The sequence below is a fragment of the Symsagittifera roscoffensis genome, chromosome 4, assembly GCF_963678635.1.
Source record: "Symsagittifera roscoffensis chromosome 4, txSymRosc1.1, whole genome shotgun sequence".
NCBI lineage: Eukaryota > Metazoa > Xenacoelomorpha > Acoela > Convolutidae > Symsagittifera > Symsagittifera roscoffensis.
In genome coordinates, this window is record NC_087065.1 from 20,100,717 (window position 1) to 20,113,601 (window position 12,885).

General features: G+C 35.3%; 1 protein-coding gene across 2 annotated transcripts in view; it reads right to left on the reverse strand.

Annotated features, from left to right (window-relative positions):
• Window positions 1–12,885, reverse strand: part of LOC134844658 (gamma-aminobutyric acid receptor subunit alpha-4-like) — a 57,126-nt gene that overhangs the window by 37,768 nt on the left and 6,473 nt on the right. The window lies entirely within an intron of this gene.

The following is a 12,885-nucleotide window of genomic DNA, read 5'->3' on the forward strand; positions in this document are numbered from 1 at the left end:
GATGAGGAATATATGGTTATGGTATCTAATCTCCGTTTGAAATAAAATAGACACCACTTTGTGAAGACACCACTCGATATGCAGCCAACTTTTTGGCGTTCTTTCCAAGATGGGATTTTTTATTGTTATGAGTTGTGTAAATAATAATAGAGTCTGTTCCCTTCTTGAAAATGAATTTAAATATTTTTTATTATAGAGATAATCAGGGTTGAATATTTTGTCGACCTTTTTTGGATTCACTAAATGTATTTTCCGAGCCCACCAAAAACACTTTTACAGCCCTATTTTACAAGAACTTTCTGCACCACTGGCAACTTTTAATTAGCAGGCCGAAAAACTTGTTTGAATGTTTTGACTAGAAAATGCTTTTTGCCCCCTCTTTAAAGCCATGTAATTAGCGCCGAAAAGGTCTTTTTTTTATGTCAGTTGACCGCAAATGGATGTAGTTAAATAGTAGCAAAGCGTTGACGCTTTGGGATGTCAAATGGACGAATCCCCGAGGAAGAGCGTCCAGGTTAAGCACTTAATGTTAACCAAGCCATCATCAAAATTACCAATAACTTAAACCGGGTTAAATTATCACCCATTTTTGGCTTTCAAGAAGTAGTCAATTTTTGACCAGAATTGATTGTACTAACTGCCACTATTTGGCAATTATGTCAGCATTATTACCACTAATCATGCTTTTGTTAACATCAATAAACTTATATCTCGCCTTTGCTGCTTTTAGACGAAATTTAGCTGCCGATTAAAATTTGATTCATAGTAAGAAAACTGAAGTACTGATGATTATCGGAAAAGTGTAGAGATTAGAATGCTGTTAAATCCTGTTGAGACGAACTCCAGTTCTGAAAAGATTCTGGTTTCAAACGCCTCTATCTAAGACCTATAGATAAACCCTACATCTGTACCAGACAAAGTCTGCAACTTTTCCAAGCTTCCTCATCGCCTTTTTGCAAACTTTTGCTATTACTCGTTTTTTTCCAGCATTTATTTATATTTGGTAGACGCTGCTTTTCTGGCGTGCATAAATTTTGCAACGGATCTTGTGCAAGAGTTTTGTCAAGCGTAACTAAAGTCATCTTTGCAGACTATCGTCAGCACTTGGTCGATTCGATATAGAGTAACAAAAGGCGATGTATTGTATAGTGCCTGTATAGTTGGTGTGAGTGCTGCACATGACATGTGAGGTGGGGAGTTATTGGAGTTGGATTGATTATTTGTTAACTATATATGAGCAGTTGCTGTGGCCATCACGACTATGGTGACTTCCATTTGTTCACTCCCTGTTCACTCCCCAATCCCTGCTGTCCATTCATCCTGACCTCAATTGCCCACTTGATATCGCCTCAAAATACAACTCCTCAACCCCTCCCTCACCTCAGCCTACAATTACCTTCCTCCCCCTAACGTCTTTGCAAACTAACGTCAAAACCAGCCTCTAATGCTACTAAAAAAAGAACAAAATCACTGACAAAGATGAATTGCTAACTGAACCACCTTTGCTGACGTCACAAATATTACGTAATCTGATTGCATAATTTCATCAATTCAAGTCAATGACATTATCCGATCCCAATTTCACCACATATAATTGGCGTATAACTTCAGAACCTTCAGGGTTCTGACAGCATTATTTAACATGCAAAGTCGAAGACCAGTGTAATGGTACGTTTAGTATGTGATCAAAACTTAAGCATAAATGGGGTAATTTGCCGCAAGGTGTATACATATAATTAGACAGCGGAAGCAATTGCGTGTGAAGAATCGGATGAAAGGGGGCTTCGTTTATTGAAGCTAATCCGCCAATATAGCGAATCAAAAAGGATCAAAGACACTTTGCTGCAATGGTACTTTGGTCTTACAAGAGAAGGTTGGTAGCTGATCACTTGACATACATGCACTAAACTGGCCCTTCTGTCCTCAGAGGGAAATTTTGACCGATCAAGTGTTCTAACATTATGATTGTTTGCTTTATTGGAAAAGGTCAACCAACATTTGTGAGTAATTTCTCCATTCAGCATGATTACTCAATCTTTTGATCGCTAATTAAATTGGTCTGTAGTTACCTAGTAGAAAATCAACTTCATTCGCTTGCCACAAGCAAAACAAGTTTTAAAAGCACCTAAGAACAAATCATAAAACAAGACTGCTCGTATCATGAAAACCCTGAATGTCCCTGATTGGTCCGTATCATGAAAACCCTGAAAATCATACCCCCACACGCCATATGAAGTATATAGAGATAGACTTCGCTCCTAGTAACAAACAAGACTGCTCGTATATCAGGGCAAAGCCCTGAAAGTTCCGATTGTCCTTTAATTTATATCGAATAGTTTTTAGAAAAGAAAACATTGAAAACATATACATTTCGGACAATATCAAAGGGTAAAATTTTGCTAGCCTCAATTCAATTCGGAACGATTTTGTTTACGCTCTCAGCATTATGAATAAAATCTTCAAAGCGCGCATAATTTAGTCAGAACATGGCCAAATTGACAATTTTCAAACCCCCAGAACTTTACAAAAAATAATCGGAGGTAAAATATCTTTTTAAATTTAAAACCAAGAAGTCGATATCTTCAATGGGGTATAAAATTTATGTTGAAAATTATTAGTTCGGTCGGTAAAAAATGACTGAATAAAAAACAACTCCGAGCATAAATATTCCGTTTTCTTTGAAAGTCGAACAAGACTGCTCGGATCAGGGCGAAGCCCTAAATGTTCCGACTGCTTTTTCAGGTTTATGGAGCAGTAATAACTTAAAAATAATAATTGAAATAAAATAAAATGAATTTTTTTTTTAATTTGAAAATTTTTATGAGAATCATCCCCCCACACGCCATATAAAGTACAAAAAAGAGAGATTTCGTTCCTTGTACCAAATCAATTCTGGCAAATAAGCTTCGTTCAACCAATTTGGAATGATTTATAAGACGGATTAAATCTCCGTTTACGCGTTAATAGCGCGAAATATATCGCGCGTTAATTGCCCCAATATGTCCAAAATGACAATCCTTAAACCCCAATAACTTCACAAAAAATAATCACATGTAAAATATTTTTTCAAATTTAAGCTCAAGACAACAATACCTTTTGAATAATATATAAAAATTTTGTCAAAAATGGCTAGTTGAAAAAAACCACCCGAGAAAATATTTTGTTACTTTCGTTACAAAAGTCGGAACAAATAGTTTTTAAAAAATGTTTTTTTTTCATGTAGAGTATAAGTTTCTGTGACTTAAAGGACACCAAAAGCATACAGACTAAAAGTTGATATGCTTTTCCTAAGTTGATGTTTTTCTACTTCATACAATTTGAACATAAATTTTGCATTTCTGACACTAGATTATTTTATCGCCTCAACTGATCATGTATTTTTTGGAAGAAAATTGGTGTTTGTTGAATTTTAAGCAAAGATTTCCTGTCAAAGTGCATTTTCAATGTAGCATTTTTTTTTTGTTCCGACTTTCGATACGAAAGTAACGGAATATTTGTGCTCGGGGTGGGTTTTTTTTTCTTCAGACAAATTTCGACTTTTTAACTAGCCATTTTTGACGGAATTTTTTATATCATTCGAAAGCCATTGTTGCCCTGAGCTTAAATTTGAAAAGATATTTCACCTGTGATCATTTTTCGTAAAGTTACGGGGGTTTAAAGATTGCCATTTTGACCAATTTGGGACAATTAACGCGCGATATAATTCGCGCTATTAACGCGTAAGCGGAGATTTAATCCGTCTTATAAATCGTTCCAAATTGGTTGAACGAAGCTTATTTGCCATAATTGATTTCTTACAAGGAACAAAATCTATCTTTTTGTACTTCAAATGGCGTGTGGGGGGATGATTTTCATTGAAAAAATTTCAAATTAAAAAAAAAATTTCATTTTATTTTATTTCATTTTATTTTTTATGTTAGTACTGCTGCTCCATAAATCTTAAAATGCAGTCGAAACATTCAGGGCTTCGCCCTGATTCGAGCAGTCTTGTTTTTGTTTTAAATCGAGTTCAAAGTTGCAGAGTATTTCAATTTCATAACGCTCCAATTAACTTGCATCAAGATTTTAGTTTTTTCAGTGTTGACCATCATGAAAAATAAAGTGCTGGAACATCCCATTGATCTCTTTTCTTTCGATGAAGTGAGCAATCGAGATTATAATTAGGAGAGAGACTGGTTATAACTCAATACCCATATCTAGACGATGATACAGCCAAGACTTCAGGTCTATTTGCTTGGTGCAGTTCTTTGTGCAGTTGAGGATAAGAGTAATGTAATAAAGACGGAAATAATAGGTGATGAAATAGGGAGCTCAACTGGATGTCAATTCACTCAACCACTGATGAGAGAGTCTGTGAGGGGACTGAAAGGGATACTAGACCCCTCAGCGCCCAATTCACCCCTCATCAACCCCCCATTCTCCCTATAATCCCTATGGACACAACATCCCAATTAGCACTAATTCACCTACACTACACCACACACGGACACTGCACTAGCTCCTCGTGAACACTTCACATTTAACGTATACCCTCAAAAACTCACCTGCCCATCCACACAAACTGGACTGACCCTAATCTACAGGCAATGAATGAATCAACGCGCATTACCAGCACAGGAGTTAATTAACATGATAAAGTCAGTAGTCTGTGCTTATGACTTTAAAATAAATGCTCCATAAATTAAATCTGGCTACTCTCAGCTCCAGATGTTTTCGAGCCAGTCGCATTAGACTTGCGAAAGCAAGTATCTTGTAATCGGGATCTAGACTGTTTTCGTAAGCAACTTCTGTTACACATTTGTAAAAAGTGTGCTGTTACTTTCATGTGCAGGCTGTCGCGATCAACTTCTTGAAAAATCAATTAAAACACCATCTTTCAGGTAGCGGCAGGTGTTTGAATCCCGACTGGACCTTGTTTTTTTCAATATGAATGCGATTGAATTTTCTTTCAGGTAAAAACTTTTTTGTCGGATTTTCGTCTCTGCTCAAATTTTGTCGGCTTAGTTACGCATCACGGTTTTTCTTGTGCTGTAAGCAAAAATGATGGTAATTGCAAGTGGTTGTATGGTAATTTCAGGCGGATTTTTTACGATTTTTTAAATAAAATAATTTTTTTTCCGGCTCAACTGGTGTCTGCTCAAAGATTGTCGGCTCTGTTTCCGCTTTGTAAGTTTCGTTCTGTTGCTAAATTAAAACTCAGTTGTCTTTTTTGGCATGTTTGCTTAGAATTCCTGCTCGATGAATATATGGGATTGGGTTTTTTATTCAATTTTTTAAAGACGCCTTGGAAATCCCTTAGTCTCTTTTTACTTTACCCTGCTCTACAGCCTTCGAAAAAACCTGTGCGGTTAATATTTGACCCTTATTTTTGATTTTTTGTTTTCTCAAACATTACCCTCTCAAATCTGAGATTATGGTTCAAAGAATAGAATGGATTTAAAAAGTCACATGCATATACGGCTACGCCTAAACTTTGTAAACAGAATATTATGGCCCTCTAAATTGTCAAATTTCTGAAATTTTGACAGTTTTGATTTTTCATGAACACCAAACTCCAAGCTCTAAAATTGGGGAATCAATGAGGAGAAAGGGTAGTGGGAAGCTCCCCTGCATTAGCGGCGACTCATAATTTTTTTACAGAAAGTGATCGGCCTTGCAAAAATGAAACAAAAATTTTACCGCTTTCAAAATACTTTAAATTGTCTCAAAAATACTCTCCAATATCTAAGGCTTTGTGTTTAATCTGAAGAACAATTTGTGAAAACCTCTTTTACAAACGCGACTACACCCAATTTTTTTTGACACAAAAAAAGTTTGGCCCTCGGAAAGTCAAAATTTTGTTTTTTTTTTCACCGTTTTTTGAAATTCTTGGCTTTTTTCTAACGACTTGCCCAAATTAGTGCTTTTAATTTCAATCAAAATAACAGACTGCATGAATTTTTTCTGTTTAAAGGGCTACAGCCAGGTTTTTTCAAACAAAAAGCTATGATTGTCGAATTTTTGATTTGTTGACCGTTGTTGGACTTTTCTCATAAACTATCCTGTCGAATCATAATTAATCAACGGTAATTGACCCATAAAAGGTTGAAAATTGAACAAAACAAAACATTTTTTGATTTTTTTTCATATACGTGTTTTCTCAAAAATTTTTGTGTAATCGTAATCGTCCATAAAATTTTGTTTAACAATAAATTTAAGGTTCAATCAAAAGAACAAGTCAAACATTTGAAACTTTGACCAATTTTTGGAATTTTTTTTCTTTATTCGAAAACTACCGTGCCCATTCTCAGGTCATCTTTCAATCTTGAAATTCGTTTTCGGGAGCGTTCTCTACTTTAGCGGCCAAGACTTGAATGACTCATGAATGATCGTTTTTAGTTACTCTTTGAACAATTAAAAACTACTGTGTCAAACTGAAGATGAAAGACTCAATCGAAAGAACCGGTTTGCCGCAATTCAGAAGATGCGATTCTTTAATTTTTTTTAAAAAAAACGTTATGTCTTAGAGAAATTCCAAAATCTCAAAAATTGTACTTTTCTCAAGGATTTTAGTAGAAAACTAACTGCGGTTTTGAGCAAAGTCCTACTTTGAAATTATGCATTTGGTCCTGCCTTAGTATTACAAACTCAAAAAAATCAAACACACATACCTTGTACTATAGCTGGGCGCCCAAAGACTTACGAAACAAAATTCTTCTACTAACTTTTTTTCTTCGTCTAAATCGTCCAAAAGATTGCAAGTGGGAAAGCTCTGCTTCGTCTCTGTGTCAGAATTATGAAAAAATTGCCTTCAGTTTGTAGGTAACTTTTTCCATCATTTTTTTCCATTGTTTTTTTTTCAAATATTTTGCTTAGTTTTGCCCATAATTGTTGGCAAAATTGTTACAAAAATAAAATTGTGTTGATGGTTTTCAAAGTTATGATTTTGCGGCCAGCTACCTTAGGAGTTGAAAAGCAACTATGATTGATTTTTTGTCCTGATTTTGACTGAATCAAAACTTAAGATCGTAGCGGGTCAAGTGCATTTTCATATTAAAATTTATTGGTCGAAAAAATTCTATAAATGTTCAAAAAAATGTATCTGATATTTTTTATTCACATTAGATTACAAATTTGTTTTGCTTCTCAGTCTTTTAAATTGATTATTATCAGTCATAAATCAATTGATCTTGTCTAGTTAATCAACGGTATTTGACCCAAAAAAAGGTTGAAAATTGAACAAAAAAAAGTTTTAATGAACAAAAAATACTGTTTTGCATTTTATTCTCCTTTTTATATTTTCCTGAACATGTTTTTGCTATCAGTAATTTCCATAAAATTTTGTTTAACCATAAATTCAAGTATAAAACGCGGAGAATTAGTTGTTTTGCAAAAATCACTGCTGCCGGATGTCCTGGTCTATAATTTGAGCGCCTGTTTAATTTTTTAAAGGAATTTAAGGGAGCAAAATTTTGCAAAAACATTGAGCAGAGCAATCAACTTAAGTTGTTTTGGAACAAATTTTTGGAAAACAATATTGATGAGCTTTTTCGAAAATTTCTTGTTCTGTTAGTTTTCTTTGACATTTTTCAAGAATGAACAGAATACAGAGATTGGAAGTTATGATGCACAAATAGGGAGGGACCTCTACTCTAAGCCTGCTTTCTCTCTACTTAACGCCCTCAAAGTTTTGCCCTTTGTACCGAATTTATCCAAAATTCTAAAATGGTTATGTTAGTGGTCAAACAGAATCCTCCAATCAAATAATTTACGCTGTTTCCCCCTTGGCTGACACTTTTTTCGCCACTTCTGTTGCGTTTCTAGCTATTTCAACAAATCATAGGCACAATGTTAAAACTCTTTGTCAACAGCAAAGGATAAAAATAACACTTACAAAACCGAAAATATGCTAACTGCTGTTAAACAACTTCGATAACGAAGCCCGCGCTTCAAGCTGTTCGGCCATCCCCCGTTAAGTTGCTCGTCCTTTCTCGCTTGACTCAATTCCAAATCCTCCAACTTGCCATATTCGAAAATTCAAAACGTTCACACAAGTAATTCCTTCCGGTACTTCACTAGGGTTCAAATCAACTAAGCTACTACACAACACAAATGACTTTTCCTCAAACAAAAGCGTCCTTCACGGACCAATTTTTTTCATTGGCTTGCTCAATTGTTCTTTCTTACTTGGAGAACCAATTATGTACTTATCTCGTTTTAATTTTTCTGCCTAAGTGTTGGCTACCAGTAAATTTCTCCTGTCTGTCTTCTTGAAACTTAATTATAGTTATATTTGTGATCGCTCCTACAAATCCTGACATTTATTCTGGTACCCGTGCGCAAAGTCCTACCCGGTATTTTCCTCTGAACACAATAATAACGAATGCCAAGTTAATTAAAAGTATCTACAAATAAATTGCGCAAATATCAAGTTCAGTTTTACCTCTAAACCATCATATTCAATAAATAAAGCTCCAAAGAAATTTAATTATCCCTTTAGTGTTTCAACCTACCGGGGTAGGGGATGGTTTTTTCAAGGGTAGCTACTTAAGTCAAGCATCTAAATTCTCATCCATTCTCTATTTCAATTTCAACCTTCTAGCAATTGAGTGAACGTACTTCATCTGTTAGAGATCAAATTGAGCCAAAAAACCATTGACGAGGAGCTACGGAACAAATTCGACGCATTGGTTTTTTAGGAGGGTTAGTTCTCATGCGACGCCTCTAATACTGCTAGTTTCCTCTGGGACTAATATTCTTTAGCCTTGTTGATAATGAAATTCCAACAGCCAAAGCTAAGTTCAACCAATGTTTGCCTAGTGTCACTGTAAGTCAATCCACTACTTCAAGGGTGCAACTCAACAGCTATTTTACTTTATATTCTCCTTGTTTTCTCAAAGGAAAAAAATTTGCCCAATTACAAGTAAGCAGACCGACTCTCCTTTCCGAGGGTTGGGCTGGGGAATGGGAAGCTTCCCGGTGTAAATCCTGAGTTTTTTTAAGCTATTTTAACCCTAAGCGCCTAAAAATCAATTAAAGACCACCCAAGGATCAATGGGGTCAATGTTTTGTCTCGATATAGGATGCCCTGGGAGATTTTATAAAACCTTGTGTTCCAAAGTTATCCCATTTTTGATGTCCTTCATAATTTTTCCGTTAGAAGTCTATTATCAGTGGAATGAGTTGACGGAAGGACTCCATTCACAAGGCCCTTTTTTGTGCTTAGTATCTGTTTAAATGCAATAAACGCATTAAGTCATCGCTGATTAATTTGAGTAAAGTCCCGATTTCCGGTGAAAGGGGGTGTTTTTCTCAAGTGCTTATCATTTGCGGTCCAACCGTCGTATTTGCGCGAAAATGTACTACATGATGTCCCTTTTAACTACCTATTGTATCTCAAAGTTCTGGCTACCTTCGTTCAATGACATCAGAAGGTCGGAGTAAGGACTATTCCCTTAAGGATACTGAGGTCTAAGAGGGCTATTTGCACTTCTGGGAACCGTTATCTTTTAGACCAGGAGGATCCGAGAGGTCTTATTTATGCATGTTCGGCACAAAAATCTCGAGTATCCATCCTATAGGTTTCATAAAGATAGCCTCAGTATTTCTGATTTGGGAGCGTGTAGACCAGTCTTTCTTTACTTGGGTTTCTGGACACAGGTTTTTCTGAGTTCGACTGTTTGCTTACTTAAAACTTATCGTATTGATTAGTCAAAAGCAAGCTACGTACTACTCCATGGCTTTCACTACACTACATGCAGTTCTCAAGATAAAACGCTGAATCCAATACTTAGCTTGCCAAAAATTATTGGGATTTTACATTTTACATGCGTAACAAATCCAATCCTTGGGGCCAATTTTGCGTTATGATGACAAACTGATGTTTTTTGTTCTACAAAGAGGGTTCCCCTCTCCTTTCAAGGATTTGACCCCCTGCCGACCCCACGAATCCCTCCTTTGTACTTTTTTTTTAAAATTTCCAGTTATCCATTTTTGACTAAAACAATTAAAAATAATTTTCTTGGCCAAATTTGACCAAACTGCGGCCCTTAGAGTGATTTGGGAGAAATCAGAAAATCCATTTGGTCAACCTTAAAAAAGATCGACAAAGCTTTCGAAAAATTTTCGAAATCCACCGAGAAAATCAGAGATCCGCCCCCTGACTGGAACTGCTTCGTTTTTGCCAGCGCCGTTTTGATTAGCTTTCCTAGCAAAATCGATGGATTTGTAAAAGACCCATAGTTTATAATGTCTTTTTAGCTTTCAAAAAATATCAATTATATTGTCTAAAAAATTGACTTCTATTGATTCAAAGGTTTTTTTTGCAATGTACTAAGAGCCATCAAACAATCAACAAAAACGATTTAGGCGATTCCTCGCTTCCATATATGTTGATATTATGCCTCACAATGATTACAAATGACTCGAATTTTTGAGTATAACAAGTGAAAAGAGAAAATTTTTACAGGTGCTAGGTAAATAGGACGATAGGACATTAGGACGATACAGCAATAGTTTAACGTTGTCTTAATGTCCCATCAAAAACGGTGGTAGTTTTAACAGCTGTCGTTGTGATTGACTGTGGCCCACTTTACATTGCCACAAAGTGAGAAATTACATATATTTGAGAAAATCGAGTAAAAATCACACACGAAATGCATGCCTACATTACCTACATTTGATACCTAGAAACGAATTGCCACCCCTATATTGAATTTAAAATACTTAAAGAGGTCCCAATTTCGGATCCTTTTGCCAATGACCTGCAGGTTTCTCATATCATCCTTTGCCCAAAAATATTTTAAAATAAAACTTTTCTCTATCTAGATTCACTATAGTGGTTCTCAACCCTTAAATCAACTCATGGTGACACTCGTTCCAAAATTGTCGGAAACAAGTCATATGAGGTTCGGAACATTAAATCAGTTGTATCTCCCATTACCTCAATTTTTTGAGTAGATCTCAAAATGGTTTTTATGTTTTTTAAAGTCCGTATTTCCGAATCTTCTAACATGCAAGAAAGAAAGGCTTCATTGAAAACGTCACGAGTTATTTGAAGTTTTTTTCCGAAAGTTTTGTTCACTCTTGGATTTTTTTCTACTCTTTTCAAAGATTTTGTGATCCATATTATTTAGCTGTGTTCTTATCACGTCCAAAAAAAATATACAAACTCAGGCTTGAAGTACCAATATCTCTTGCCTGATATTAATTTGGACGTAACAGCTGCACAGCTATAAAACATGGAGCATGAAAATTTTGAGAACAGCAAAAAAAAACGTTTATAAGTTATCGGAAGTTCTAAAATAAACTTCGATCAACATTTGAAGCTCAAAAAAACTTAGAAACATAAAATAGCATCAAATAGCAAGAATTTAAGAATACATACAATTTTATACTGGAAATGTTTGTTATTATGACTGGCGAAGTAAACATTAAAGCAATCTTTCCCCATCCATCAATGTCAAATCTGCCTAATCGTTCTTAATTCAAACTTCAGAAAATGGCTGGCATACGTGTGTGATGTGTCTTGATGATCGCAATCAGTCATAAAAAACTGAGTACCCGAAATGTGATAATTTATTTGACATAAAAGTAATTCTTCTATTTTTGAAGAAGTCAATTAGTAAAGAGCTGAATACACGAAATGTGATAAGTTATCTGACATAAAAGTAATTCTTATATTTTTGAAGAAGTCAAATAAGAGACCTTTCTGGCTGATCAGCCCTACAAAACTGTCGGAACGCCTTTTAGCGTTGTAGTGTGGCGTCAATATAAACCAATTTTGAGTCGGGGTAAAACAAGATTTTTTGGTCAAAACTATTCAGAGAGTCCGCTAAAACGTCATTTTGGACCTGTTTTGCGGTGCAGAAGTTTTAAACAAAAAAATGTTCATTTTATAGTGTTTTGTGAAAGCCGAAGGGCCCACAAACCGAAAATAAGATTACCACCCCAACAAGCCGAAAGTTTGTATTGTTACGCAACATAACATGCAAGTTTACGTTATTCTACTGAAATTTCGGCTTCAAGATATGGCGTTTTGTAGATATGGCAGTTTGTTGAAAATCCGCTTTTTAATTTGTTAATTGTAAGCAGCAAATTTTTACAATAGGGAACCATTTTTCTCACTTTTTAGAATTATGCGGAGCCATTAACCTGTTTACATGATTTACGTTCTTTGAAATGGGTTATTTGGACACCATCGTGCAAAAAAGATAAACGGTAGCGTTCTTTTGATTTTCTAAACCTGTCAGAATGTTTGATTTCAAATGAGTATTTGCTTTAATTTTGATTTTTTATATTCGTCCTATTGATAAAGTGATTATATATGAAGTAGTAAAAACTGAACCGCATGAGCAGGTCAGAAAAATGTTTCAACTTTTTTTGTATTTATTTGTACTGACTGTTTCGACAGTCTAAGTTAATATTTTTTGCTTTTTATTCTTGTTCCTAAACTCGCATTGCTGTCCCGACCGCAACTTTGGGGTAACGCTATTTTTCCGCTTAAGAAAATCCTAATCCTAGCCGTAACATGATCGCGAAAACACGCCAAATGGTATCGAATGATGTATCCTACTGAAATTCTTTCAGCTATGGTTGGTGTGAAATCAAATTCAAAGCATGACGATTGCCGAATGTATGCATAGTTGTCGCCTTTTAAAAACCCTACTCGGCCGAATAGATTCATTTTTGCACATTTTTTTGATCTCGCAAACCTACTGATTTTCACTATGGTTGCCAATTTTCAGCAAGAAATTCAAGGGCATAACTTTTTCAGGGCATAACAAAATTATGCAAGGTCATAACCAATTGTAGGTGCACAATGCATAAAATGTTAGAGCACCACAAATTGCTTACACGTAATGTTTCCAGAAGTTTACGAAAAAACAGCAGAAACTGCTAAGCAAA